The 13,858-nt window shown below is 44.3% G+C and overlaps 1 protein-coding gene across 1 annotated transcript in view; it reads right to left on the reverse strand.

Annotated features, from left to right (window-relative positions):
* Positions 1-13,858, reverse strand: part of Rora (RAR related orphan receptor A) — a 731,475-nt gene that overhangs the window by 147,027 nt on the left and 570,590 nt on the right. The window lies entirely within an intron of this gene.

A 13,858-nucleotide genomic window follows, 5' to 3' on the forward strand; every position in this document is an offset into this window, starting at 1 on the left:
AACTGAAGTACATTAGCCAAATGCCTATACTTTGAACACCGAGGGCAGGTTCTTTCCAGCATTTTTCTGTCTGTTTTATGTTTTAAGAGTTATTTATTATTCCTGTTTATGTATTGATATGTATGCCTGTTTGAGTTTATGTGTGCCATGTGAGTGAATTGTCCACAGAGCCCAGAAGAGGGTGTTCTATTCTTGGGAGCTGGAGTGACTGGCAATTGTGAGCCTCCAGATGTGGGAGTTAGGATCCAAACCCAGTTCCTCTGCGAGAGTAGCAAGCCCTCTTAACCCCTCTGCAGCCTGTGTGTCTTATTCTTATCTTCAAACATCTGAGATAACCGTGTGCATAGGATTTCACATACTGCTGTTAGTTAAAAGTACTTTCTCAGGCAGTTTAAAATTCTTTGAATGGATGTATTACTTTTTGACGGGATCCAGTGACTGCAGGGTGGCGTGGCCATACAGTAAACGTTCTGCCTTTGAGAGGGCTTGTTTGGAGGTCTGAGAAGGCAGGCATAGTTATTGGGGTGCTCTTGACCGAAGACCTGTCCTCCTCTAAAAGAGAAGTCCATCTTCAGAGATGTGAGCGAGAGAGAAGGGGGCACCTACACAGGGAGCCAACCAGATCAGCGGAATCTACCCTGGCCATCAATGAGGGGACAGCTGTCCTGGCCAGATCACCCCCACATTCTAACATTACTTTTTGTAGTGCTGGAGCTAGAACTCAGTTTAAATGTTATTTTAATAGAAGAGTAGTTTTTCTTTCTCTGACACAATTGGATACTTTTAGGATCTGTCACTTAGGCTACTCACAACTTGAGCCATTTGTAAATAGTTCTTAAATAAACGTGCTTTCCTATCCACATATAGGAAATTTTTAATTTTTAATTGTTCCCTTGAATAGCCTCCTACTGGAGGAAGATTTCCAGATCAAACGGTGCCATAGGTCTTCAGGACTTGAACGCAGGCCACCAGGAAAGCTGCATTGTTCATTCTTGACATGGTATTAGAATGACTTCCTGAAGCCCTTGCTGGACTGATAAATGTTTACACACCGTCACTACTTCTTTGGCTCCTGGATACTTAGCCGAGATGCATTCACAGACTATTTAGTTACTTGTATTTTCTCTTTAATGTGTTGATAGCTTTGTCAATTTTTTATTCTTTTAGAGAAATATTTTAAATATAAATGTTATTTGCTTTGTACCTTATGATTTGAAAGATGAATCTTCTGATTTTGCTTTCTTTTTTTCTTGCCATGCTAGGAGTTGAAGCCAGGAACTCATGCATTTCAGTCAAATGTTTTTCACTCAGCTCTTTGAATTCTTAGCTCCTACTCTCTTATTTCTTAAAAAAATTATTAATATCAGCTTGTGAGGTATGTGTGTATGTGTGTGTTATGTGTGTAGTTTGTGAGTGAGAGGGTGTGGGCATATGTGTGCCACAGCCTGTGTCAGAGGACAAATTTTAGGAATCAGAAATTGGGTCTCAACTTCCATCACGTGGTTTCTGGGGCTTGAACTCAGCACCAGGTTTAGTGGCAAGTGCCTTTATCTACTGAGCCATCTTATTTGGCCCCTATTCCCTGACTTTCATAATCATATTTTACACATAGATAATATATATTTGTCTGTTTTTCAAGCCACTAACCTTTAGTCTGTGATTTCTTTTCTTTCCTTAAGGGAGCAGAGATCTGTGTCTATCTAGATGTGTATGCAGAAATCCATTGTGCTTACTTATTTAAAGATATTTCTTCAGTGTAATTAGGACCTAGTTTGTCATAAGATATAAGGAAATCTTATTCTTCCCCTCTTCAGGAAGAGTCATATAGCACTATGTATAGAAGATTTCTCACCACAGCCTATGCATATGCCCGACTGTATTTGGGGGGGTGGGGGTGGTGCTTTCTTTTAATATTTTACCGATTTCTTTGCTGATTCTTTTATTTCCTATTTCCCCAATTCCAATCCTTTCCTTTTCCTTCTTTTCTTCCCCCTTCAGTCATTCGTACCCTAGCTTCTTTCATCTTAAAAGATGGCCAAGATAACATACTAGAAGATCATCTAAAATGACTAGAGAAAGAGAATCTTTGCCTTCAAAGTTTTAGGTCTTGGGTGGAAACGATCCAGTGTGAGCTCTTGTGTCGTGACGAGGTAGGGCTCCTGCTATGACATGGAATATCAGAAAGGGCTTTCTTGATATTTGTAGGAACAGTAATATAAAGGAGAATTAGAAATCTCTGGCCTCATCTCAAGAAAAGAATATTTCCAGCCAGGAAACAGACATTTAATGTTAAAAGATCATCGCTCCTTTGTGTTCCTGGGCACCTGAAAGGCATTGGCCCAGGTCTCTGTAGGAATAGCCAGAAGCTGTCACGACACAGAACATGAGAGGAAGCCTGAACGCCCCGACGCAGCTGCGCAGAGTGTGGCCAGATGCCTTCAGAGCCGTCGACAGTTGGCATCTGAGTGATGGGGACACAGGCAACCTTTTTCTTAAAAAAAAAACAAATTTTGATTTGGCTCTACCATGTATGAATGTATAATATGAAATACATTATTTAAAACTTTGCAACAAAATGTAGGTTTTGTTCTTCCTTTACTTCTTACCTTAGAGGACACAAAACTCAAGAGAAGGGATTTTTGTAAAAAGCAAACAACCACCCCCTTGGCAAAACCAGACAGTACATTCCTAAACCAAGTGCCTTTCCACAACATACGTTTTGACCCAAAATAAAGGTGGGGACTGGAAGACACTTGAAAAACAACCCCAAGCCACTACCTCTTCAAATCTCTATTTCTGAACTATCAGGAGAACCTTTGCAATCATCCCTTCCCCCATGACAGAGAGTGATCTAGCTTGCACAGGAAAGTAGAAGGCTGGAAATAAATGTTCACTGCTAATCATTATTTTTATTTCTTGCACATCTCCCCTTCCTTAAAAAAAAACAAACAAAAAACAAACAAAAAAACCAATACACTGCACTTTGCTTCGTTATTCCTATTTTTCTTTAATGGTTCCTCCATCTCTCCTCCCTCTTCTTTAATTGTTCAATATTTCATTTGTTGCTCATTCTCTCTGGCTGATGAAAAGTGATGTGGGCCAGTCACGGGCAGTATACTAAGCACATATATCTGGTTCTATCTGGCTCAAGCAAAGCTAAACTGTACCTTTTCCTGAAAGCTACTCTAAGGATAAGTGGTGGGCAGCCTCTGTAGTGACAATTTTGGCATAGTAAGCACTTGGTAATACCTGCTTTTTTTTTTTTTTTTTCTTTTTAACACTCAACCCAGCACACATGGCCATCTATGGTTTTAAAACTTAGTCTACCCTTTGCATTACTTTCTCATGCCACATTGAAAAGAAATAAAACTCAAGTGCCGTGCCTGCCAATTAAATGCACAAGCAAGTAATAGACCATTTCCCCTAAATCTTTCATGCTTGTTTTCCTTTCTTAGAATAACAGGAGCCATCAAGGTACCTATGGGACTAGCCAATCTCTTTACTCTGTGTGTGTCGGGATGGGGAGGGGGTGCCGGAGAGGGGAACATTTAGCTTGTAAAGTCTCTCTGCTCTACAAAGGCAGTGAATGTAATTTGGGAGCACGGCTTTCAGTAGATACTCCTGTGCAATGGGAGAAGCTGCCTTCTGCTCGGAGACTGTCAAGGCCAATGTGTCTTTCAGGAGCCTGTGAGGTTTTTCAACACTAAAACTGGAAAAAAAAATATTGAGCTGGACAGATCTTCACCACCGCTATGTCTGCTAAATATAGAAGAGTTGTCATGGGGCTGTACAAGCAATTTCCTGCTACAGCAGCTAGGGAAGGGAGGTGGGTTCAGGGCTTCATGTCCCCGCCAGTTAAGGTACGCAGGACCGAGCAGCGCCTGACTCGGTGTGGCGGGGATATGGGGAAAGAGGTGGAAGGATAACGAGAGCAAGGTGTTAACTTAGTCTTAGTTTATAACGATGGGGCTGGGAGGGAGCTGCAGTTGGTGATCGTGTCTGCTCTGAGCCTGTTAGACATTAGCGAGTTAGAGGAAGAGATAGACACTCCTCCCGGAGTCTGTCCTCAAGGTTTCCCCTCTACAGCTTTAGAAACACCCGGATACAATAGAATGGGCGGTAAGATGCAAGGCCTCTGTCTTAACTTTAGCATCTCTACTACTATTTTTTTTTTTTAAATCTTGTGAGACAGGGTCTTGTAATGTAGCCCAGGCTGGCCTGGAATTCCTAATCATCCTGTCTCTGTTCCCCAAATGCTGTATGAATACTCTGTCTGGTGCCCCAAGTTTGATTTGAAGTGAATTACTTTACTTCATGGAGCCTGGGGATGCTTACGTATAAAATGCAAGTAAAAGAATATTTTCCTCAGAGTCTTCTTAGGATGAATTTAGGATCAAAGTTCGTGACATTGCTAAGTACTCAATATCTGTTGGCATCAATCCCAGATTCTCTGCTTTTAGTAAATCATTTTAGCCCCTTAGACTCTTAACTGCTTATCTCTCAGCAAGTCCTAATGGTTCTAGCTTAAGGAGATATCTGGAATTTACCAAATTCCTTCTATTCCCATTGCTGCCAATCAAAGGCACCACAATTCCTCAGCTAGGCTGTTGCAATACCTTCCTACCTCATTTCTGTCTTTCCTCTTCAGTCCAGTACAACATAGCAAAAGAGATGATCTTTAACACTGTAAAAGTAGGGGCAGGAAAGATTGCTCGGTGTGCAAAGGAGCTTGCTACCAAGCCTGACAAACTGAGTGCGATCCCACGATCCACATGGTGGAAAGAGAGAACTGACTCCCATAAGTTGTCCTCTGAATACCCCCTCCCCCACCACCACACTACGAAAAAAAAAAAAAAGATCGTAAAGCGCAGTATCACACCCTGCTCTCTTCTCGACCTACAACCTTCTGATGGCTTTAAAATGCCACGGTTCAAACCCCGAACCGCGTGCTTGCTCAGCAACAGCTGAGGCCCTGCCACCAGTCCCTTCTTGCTGAATTTAGAATATAAGCCCAGTGCCCCATGACATCCTGCAAACCTCCACAGGGTTCAGGCCCTGCTCACTGTCGCCTCTCTGGCCACATTCTTACACTCATATCCCCCCACCCACCCCAGAGGTTGTAGTCTTTCCCTATTCCTGCAACAAATTCCTATTCAGCTCCAGGGCCTTTTCGCCTGCTGTCTCTTTGACTTGGTTGAAGCTTCTAGATTCTCCTTCAACATACAGGTCAAGTTCAGCTCTCTCCTTCTAAAAGTTTTTTTCCTTGGCCCAGCCCCTCTCTGTTAGCCCTTGATTTATTTTCATCAATGCCACTTGCTGCTCTGTATAATTACTTTCTGTGATGCGTATTTGCCCGCTTCTCTGTTCCTTTTTGGGATTGTAAGCTCAGAGAAGGAGGCTCTGTTTGTTTATGAATTAACCTGGAACAATACCCACGGCCAGGCTAGCAATGGGAAGGGATTTGGTGAACAGACCCTGAATAAATATATAAAGTAGGAAGAGAATATCCTCCTGCAGGTTGATGACTGGCTTTGAAAATCTTCTCTGTCCTTTCCGTGCTTAAAGAGTTCTGAAGAGAAAGGTAACCATGCAGCAAGTTTAGAGCAATGATCATAGGAAGGTCTCAAATTCCCAGTGTGTAGGAATTCCCCATAACTGTGCCAAGTGGACATACTTCCACTATCCATCTGCTTGAATAAAAAGATGATGATGTCTTATGTGCACATCGAGGCTTGTATGTATAAGGGTCCTTCAGCCATTCACATGTTTTATTTTGGTAAGCAGCAGCTAGGGTCTGGAAGCAGTTCTGTTCAGTTTGCTTGGAGTCTTGGGTCTTCGCAGATCTTGGCAAGGAAAGTGATCAGCGAATCTAACTCTGAGAGAAATGGTGCAGGCATCTTAAAGAGTGTTTTTTTGAAACAGGAGTTCTGGGCTGGGTTTTAACACTTCTGGGCTGGGCTGTTAAAATGACCGTTGTGAAACTGGGTCATATCTCTCAGGAAAGAAATTAGAAGTCATATGAATAGAATGAACAGAAGAAAACTTCTAAGGAAAGAGGCCGTGAAGTCCTGAGGGTTGTCAACAAATTCCTTCTCTTTTAACAAATGCCATTGGCCCCATGGCAGGTGATTATTTGGAATACATGAACTTCTGAAACCACAGATTCCTTGATGATCCCTCAGACAAACCGAGAACCAATGAGCATAGATGAAGGGCAGATTTTTGGCTCATTCAAGGGTATATATGTGTGGATTTCAAGATGTCTGTCTTTGTCCTCAAGTAAGCCATGCTTGGAAACAGTATGAAGAACAGATGAAGCTTAACTTTGGGGTAGGCAATTTCAAGTCAGCAATGCCCTCTCTATGAGGCGTCCTGTTGTGGTAGGTGTGAACATACTTCTGGAAAATTCTCACTGAAGTCTTTTCATGCCTTCTGGGACATGGTATCCAGTATTACATGAGTTGTCTCCTGTGGCATTCTCTCTAATTTACCGTGTGTGGAATTAGTGAGTCTGTCACTGATAATGACTTGAGTTTTGAATTTCAAAAGACAACTTAGAATCTCTTGGACCTGAGGTTTTATATTCTGACTCAGAAGCTGGAAGCAGCCATGGATTCAGAGATCCAAGGTAAAGTTAGAGAGACTGTGTCCAGACTGCTTTGGTGTCTGCAGCCTAGCTGTATTCTCTCCAGCAGGGCTGGCTGGAGACTCTGGGCAGAAGCTGACCCTCCTCAGGACACTCTGCAGTCTGACCCTTCCTTTCTCCTCTTCCTTCCTCTGCCTCTCATTAGAATTCCTAGGAGCCTTTTAATGTTTAGCATGAAAATGAGCCCATTTTATTTTTGGACGGCAAAGAGGCAGCCTTGAGGGGACTCACTGGGTTGCTTTTAGCAGCTAAACAATAAGGTGTGAAATCATTTACTGGCTGTTCTAGAGTGAGAGGGAAAAACAGCTGAGAAGGAAGGTTCAGGACAATGTGTGGCAACTTGGAGGTGACCTCGTGACTGGGGCTTCTCCGAGACTTCAGTAAACCAAAGCAGTGTTGGGAATGTCTGTGTTTTTCTCACCTTCCTTGGAAGTTATGAGAACAGCAGGGAGGCTACCAAGATCGGTTTCCATGCTGCCTTAAAACAAACAAACAAATCAAAACAATAACAACAACACAAACAAAAAGACTTAGGGAAGGGGCTAGTTTGGAAGGATGCGTTAAAGCCTCTAATAACTTCATACAGGAAGGGTATGGAGGGAAGAGGACATTTTTACGAAGCTTTGAGAAGTGCTTCTACAGGTAGGAATGGGGCTTTAAGGAGGCCCTTCAGGGGTCTGAACACCTAGCAGTGGTGTTCAGACCTAAGCACGAAAGACCTGTGGCACCTGAGGTTTTCACCTTAGGCTCATGATATTCATGAAGCTGTACTTCTCTTTTTGGGGAGGCTTCTGAGGTTCAGCTACTTAGAAGGGCATATTTGGAAAGGTGTTTTTGAGCAGAGAAATTCTCTTTAATTTTTGAAAACTACTTTTATTTATTTATTTTGTATGTGTGTATGGTGCGTGTGCACATGACAGTGTGAGGGCATGTGCACCTGTGGACACGCACATGGGGGCCAGAGAAGGCTAGCAGGAGTCCTTCTGCATCACTCTCTGCTTTATTCCCCAAGATGAGCATTTATAGAGCCGGGAGCTAGGCTGGGGGCTAGCAAGCTCCATTAATCTTTCTGTCTCCAGCCCTATAGCACTATAGTACTTTGTACATGGCCTATAGCCCTATGGCACTGCATACATGCATAGCCATGTCTGGGTTCTTATGTGGGTGATGGAATCCAAACTCAGGTCCTCATGCTTGAACAGCAAGCACTGTTAACCACGGAGCCATCTCTACAGCCCTGAGAAACTTCACTTATAATGGACATCATGAACATGGTCTGCATTAGTTGCTTTTCTTCTTGCTGTGACCAAACGTGGGACCACAGCATCCAGGGTTAACTTTTGCTCGAAGTTTGACGGTGCGCTCCATCACGGCGGAACAGTCCATCACAGCGGAGAAGGCCTGGCGGCCGGAGCATGAAGCAGCTGGTCACACTGCATCTGCAGTCAGGAAGCAGAGAGGGGTGGGTGCTGGCGCTCAGCTTATTTCTTCCTTTTTATACAGCCTGGGCATGGCACGGCACCACCCACACTGAGGGCTAGTCTCCACACCTTTCCAAAAACAGCCCAGAAAATGTCTCACAGATGTGCTCGGAGGTTGCATCTTAGGAGATTCTAGATCTGCGAAGCTGACTATCTATATAGTCTACAGCATTGGTGGGTGTCTTCCCTCCTCCCAGCAGTGCTCAGCACAAGTTTTATCTCTCTGTCAGTGCTGGGAATTCAAAGCTGATGCCGCAGAGAACAGAAGCTTTATCTTAATTTTCTTTAACAAAGGATTGGATTCTTAAGGATGTGTTGGGGCATATATGCACACACACATACACACACACACACACACACACACATACACAGTATGTAATTAAGATACATCCAGTGTTCTGAAACAAATCAGTGAAAACCAGAAATGTATAGTTAGAGATGACCGTGGGAATACAGCATGTGTGCTGGGTATGTATGTATATATGAATAAATATATGTATGTATGTATGTATGTAAACTTGAAACAGGCAATCATCTGGGAAGAGGGAACCTTATTTGAGAAAATGTCTCTATTAAATTGGCCTGTAGGCAAGTCTGTAGGGCATTTCCTTGATTAGTGATTAGTGGGAGAGCTCAGTCCACTGTGGACCTTGGCATCCCTGGGGAGATAAGTGGTCCTGGGTTATATGAAAATGCAAGCTGAGCGGGTCCTGGAGAGCAGGATGCTAGCAGTGTTCTCCATGGCCTCTGCTTCAGTTCCTGCCTCCAGGCTCCAGGTTCCTGTCCTGACTCCTGCCTTGACTTTCCTTTATGACGGACTACAAGCAGTGAGGTGAAATAGCCCATTTCCTCCCCCGGTTGCTTTCAGGCATGCTGTTTTTCACAGTAACCAGAAGTAAAGAAGGACAGAACCTCTCCCATAAACTTTCAGACCTGGGCATTCTCAGAAACCTTGTCAAGGCCTTGGCCTTCTGTACGACCTGATAAACTATAGGGATGGATACCTCAAAGGATGTTGCTAGGACATTTTCTGTGTTCTAATCGCAGAGGCAGCTTCAAGAACCCAAGCTCAGTCACTACTAGGGTGCTGAGGCCATTCAAAGGTTTTCGTGCTGTCCATCTGGAGAACACAGGGAGAGATGCTGCAATTGTAGCTCATCAAATGATCCTTTCCATTGTTCCCAGCGAGGGAGCTCCTGCTCAGCTTCGTGTTCAACGTCACCATAGTTGCCTATGGTGGCCCTGGTGGCACACGCCTATGATCCCAGTACTCAGGAGGTAGAGGCAGGAGGATTGCTGCAAATCCTAGACCAGCCTGGGTTGCATAGCAGTCTCATAAAACCAGAGCAGCCACCACTAGAGAGGTCAGCTTATCCATGGAGCTTTCTTTGCCTCCTGGGGAAGGGAAACATTTCCTTTCCTGAGCTTCCATATTTCTCAATGTATGGAAATCTCTAGTATAGTTCATGTAATACAGACCATGTCATCATATTTTTTTGATCCTTAACGCAAGGGAGTGTTCCCAGCTCCCAGAGAGACTGATGACAATTTTGTTGAATAAGATCTGAACACGCACGCTATAAAGGGGAAGGAAATTAAAGAGCGGAGGAGCAATTTCACGAAGGGCAACAGCCTCCCTTCTCTCTCTTCCAGTAACGTTGTGACTAGATGTTTTTATTCCCGTATCTAGGTATTGATTTGGAGGAATCCATTGCTCCTCAGAAACCAAAAGCAATGTAATAGTTGCTTGTTTGTTTCTTTACTTCCTGCACCAAGGTCCCAGTGACGAGGCTGGATTGCGCATGGGGTGTGGGTGTCAGAAACTGGAAAGCCTCACCCTGCCTGGCCTGTCTGGCCCGTATGCTTGGGCAAGTCACATAACTCCTCTGGGACTCCGTTTCCTCACCCAGTGGTAATGACTAGCTTCTCACAGTGGGTGCAGCACTGAACTAAGGACTGAGAAGAAGACAAAGAATAGAAATCATAAGGTCCACGCAAGCATGTCCTTCCATGTGTATTTTTGAAACAGGTAACTTGTGGTAGGAAATATTTATGATGGGCGAAGAGTCTAGTAAGAAGTGAAATTAGCTATTTTCATTCAAGCATTACTCTTGCGGTATGGGCTTGAACATGGACAATCTGGTTGTTCCTTCTGGTCTGGAACATTCCATGGCCATTGCTGCTAACTCTCTGCATACAGTAGACTAACTCTAGGCTCCATTTCTCTGGTTACTAGGAACTTCTCCATGCTTCCTTCCTGCTTGGATATGGTGTGAGAGCTCAAGCTTCCTCCCTTAGTCTCTGCACTCCCAAACCACGCTCAGATTCGAAGCTGTAGGGTGTTGCATTAAACCAGGAGAGACAGAACCTTGTAAAGCCTGCAATGCTGTGTAGACTCATGCTTCCTGACCCTCTTCTGGAAGATCTTGGCATAATCGAATAGCAGGTTTGTTGCTAACTGTTCATTGCTAACAGTTGTTGTACAAACTGAGCAAAAGGCCTGGGTCCAAGGTAAGAGTGAGAAGGCAAGAAAGGAAACCAAGTGAAAGCAATGGGTTGACCTATCACCTTCAAATACTTATCACCACTGTGGAACTTCTTGTGTTTTGATCATAGAAGCTTTTCCAAGGACCAAAACAAAACTTTTCAGAAAGAGAAAGACCTTAACGAGTTAGGCCCAAAGGTACTTGAAAACATCACATGGGGTGTTTTCACAAGAGGAGTCCTCTGAGGAGGCCACCCATTATTTAAATAAAGGCTGTTTGTGGGCAGGTGTCACCCTCAGCCTACCACAGCTCTCCTCAGGACCTGTGGGCTCACACTCCCGGGGTAGGTGGGTCAGCCTCAGGGGATTAGGTGAGGAGGAGGAAGAAGGAGGCAGCCATTGCAGTTGCCAGGGCAGGTGGCTGTGTAGAGAGGTGTTGGTCACCACAGCTTATATAATGGGGATGGAGAACAGAGGTCAAAGGAGACGAGTTTACAGTTTCAGGAGGAGGACAGCATAGCAGGCTGGTGTCTTATTTGTGTACAAGCAAGGATACAGGCGTCTTCCAAAGACAATCCGGAAGGAGGTTAAAAACTTTCATATGTAACAAGCTACGTTCCACTTGAGTTTTGTGTGTAATGGGTGCACATGTCCCCGTGTGAGCATACATGTGGAGGTCCATGCTGACACTGTGTGTCTTCCTCAGTCACTCTCCACCATACGTTGGAGACAAGGTCTCTTGCTGATCTTGGAGCTCATTGATTCAGCCAGACTAGCTGGCCAGCACACTTCAAAGACCCTCCTGTCCTTGTCCCTCCAGCTCCCTGCATTCTACTTTACAAATGTAAAAACATTCACGCTTATTGACCGTGCTGTGGATGCTAATTTTGTTAGGGCCAGAGACGCTACTGGCTCCAAGATCAGAACTAGGCAGGATTTCAGATATTTTGTGCACAGTTGCACATTACTTATAAGTGGGTAATTCTATACAGCATTTTTAGTGTGTCTGCCTGTTCGTATCAATGAGGTCAGGTGTGGAATACTCCAGATGTGGCGTCCTGTGCTCCGAAAGTTTTGGGTTTGGGGGGGTTTAAGGATGCTTATCTTGTGTCATTTCTGAATTTCATTTTGTTCTTAGTTTTTATGACTTCTTTTTTGGATTAATTTAGTGGTGTGTGTGTGTGTGTGTGTGTGTGTGTGTGTGTGTGTGTATACACCACAATAGGCATTTGTGTGAATATTGGAGGACAACTTGCTAGAGTTCATTCTATACTGTGGGTCTCGGGGATCCAATTCAGGTCATCAGGCTTGGCAGGGAAATTGCACCTTGGTATATAGATAGTTCTCTTTGCGAATTCTGGCTAGGAAAAATCTTGGGCTTGAGTTCATATGTTTGAATTATGAACTTAGTTAAAGCATGGCAGTAAGAAAGCATGGCAACTGGTCTTTTGTGTACCCAGGGTAAAATTTTCTGTAGAAGGACTAGATGTGGATAAAGTCACCTTACAGAGTAAACACAGAAACCAGGTTGTCACAACTCACAGGGGACAAATACAGTGTGTTCTAAGAAGGGCAGATATGTTGAAACATGTTTGTCATGAAATATGACCGTGTCTGTCTCCTGAAGGCCAGCCTTTCTAGGGAGAGAATCTGTCCCCTTTACCTTGGAAAGGGCTCTTATTTCTATACAGTGCCAGCCTGACAGTGAAAACAAAGGCCTACACAAGCATCCTTTACACTCTGTAGCCGTCCGGACCCTTTGGGTGGCAGAGGGAAGCAGCTCTCAGAAATCCCTGGCTGCACTGAAAACACGGAGGTGGAGGAGCCGAGCAAGGTAACTCTACCACACACTTACCGCTTAACCTGCAGCTGGTACCAGGTTGCAAGCCTGTTGCCAACTCCTGGAGAAGGCTTTCTCAATCGGCATCCCACTCCGAGGTCGATGCCATTACAGGTGCTTCTGGCCAGCAAACACTTGTAATCTCAGAAGCGAGTGGGACTGCCAAGTTCAGGTTGCCATGACTCTGAACATGGTACACCATTTCCAGTTCCAAGTCAGAGCCTGCAACTCCCGTGGCTGTTCAGCCAAGGGCTCTGTTGGTACCATTCTGACTCACACCACTGGCTACAGTCATGGAGCAGGTGAAGGACTTAAGTGTCACTAAGTTGGTTTCCAGTTGCTTCCAGGAAAAAGAAAAAAATAAAGGCCATGGCATACAAAATTCTTGCTCCTGACACGTGACACTTTCCTCCTGTGTTCACAGGCCAGAGAGAGAGAGAGAGAGAGAGATCTTGGCTTTGAATGCACTGTCTACACTTGGAGGGGATCCGACACAAAAGAAAGCTCGGGACATAACCAAACCAAACCAAAACACTTTCTGTGCGAACTCTGCCAAGCACTGTAGCCCTGACATGCCATGAGTGAGTCTTCCAACTTCAGAACATTCTGTTTTTGACGTTGTCAACCTGCTTGACACTGAATGCTGGTTTTACGGTGTTGATATACATCTACCAGAAAGGAGGCCAAGAGGAAAGACTTCATAACTACCTCTATCTTCTGCAGTAGATCTGATTGCTCCCGACCCAGCCCCCACCTTGCCCAGGGCATTTCCCTGTGCTTTGGACTCGATATTGGAACAGCTGCCACAGCCCCACCAAAAACACTGGGGTAGCAGAGCAGAATCATCTTGATGCGGGCTCTGTATCTTGGCCAACAGAAGGCAGGCTTTTGTATTTTGTTTCATTTGTTTTTGTTTTTGACATTTTCAAGTGCTCATAATACTGACTTTCGGCACACCCTCCCCCATCTGGGCTTGAACCTCCAGGGCATAAACTAGACCTAGCGGTTTCTGGTCACTCAATTTGAGGTGCCTGGTGCATCACTGACTGACTCCTGGAGGTTTGAGTCACCAGCTCCAGCCACAACCTTTATCTTTTGGTTAAAGAGAACCTGGAGCTAGCAGCTTTATCTTGTTGATGAAAGATGAAAGTGTCTTTATGTGCGGGTGCTGGGGTTTAGAGAGTGAGCATCATTACTGAGAAAACACTTTTTCCTTTTAAATAGAGAAACAGACAGTCATACACTAAAGAGCCTCAAAAAAGAAGGAGAAGAAGAAGAAGAAGAAAGAAAGAAAGAAAGAAGGAAAGAAAGAAAGAAAGAAAGAAAGAAAGAAAGAAAGAAAGAAAGGAAGTTAAGTTGCCACAAAACAAACAAATATTCAGGTATTGAGGGCAGGCTTCAGGAAG

Source organism: Meriones unguiculatus, chromosome 6, assembly GCF_030254825.1.
Source record: "Meriones unguiculatus strain TT.TT164.6M chromosome 6, Bangor_MerUng_6.1, whole genome shotgun sequence".
In the NCBI taxonomy this organism is placed as follows: domain Eukaryota; kingdom Metazoa; phylum Chordata; class Mammalia; order Rodentia; family Muridae; genus Meriones; species Meriones unguiculatus.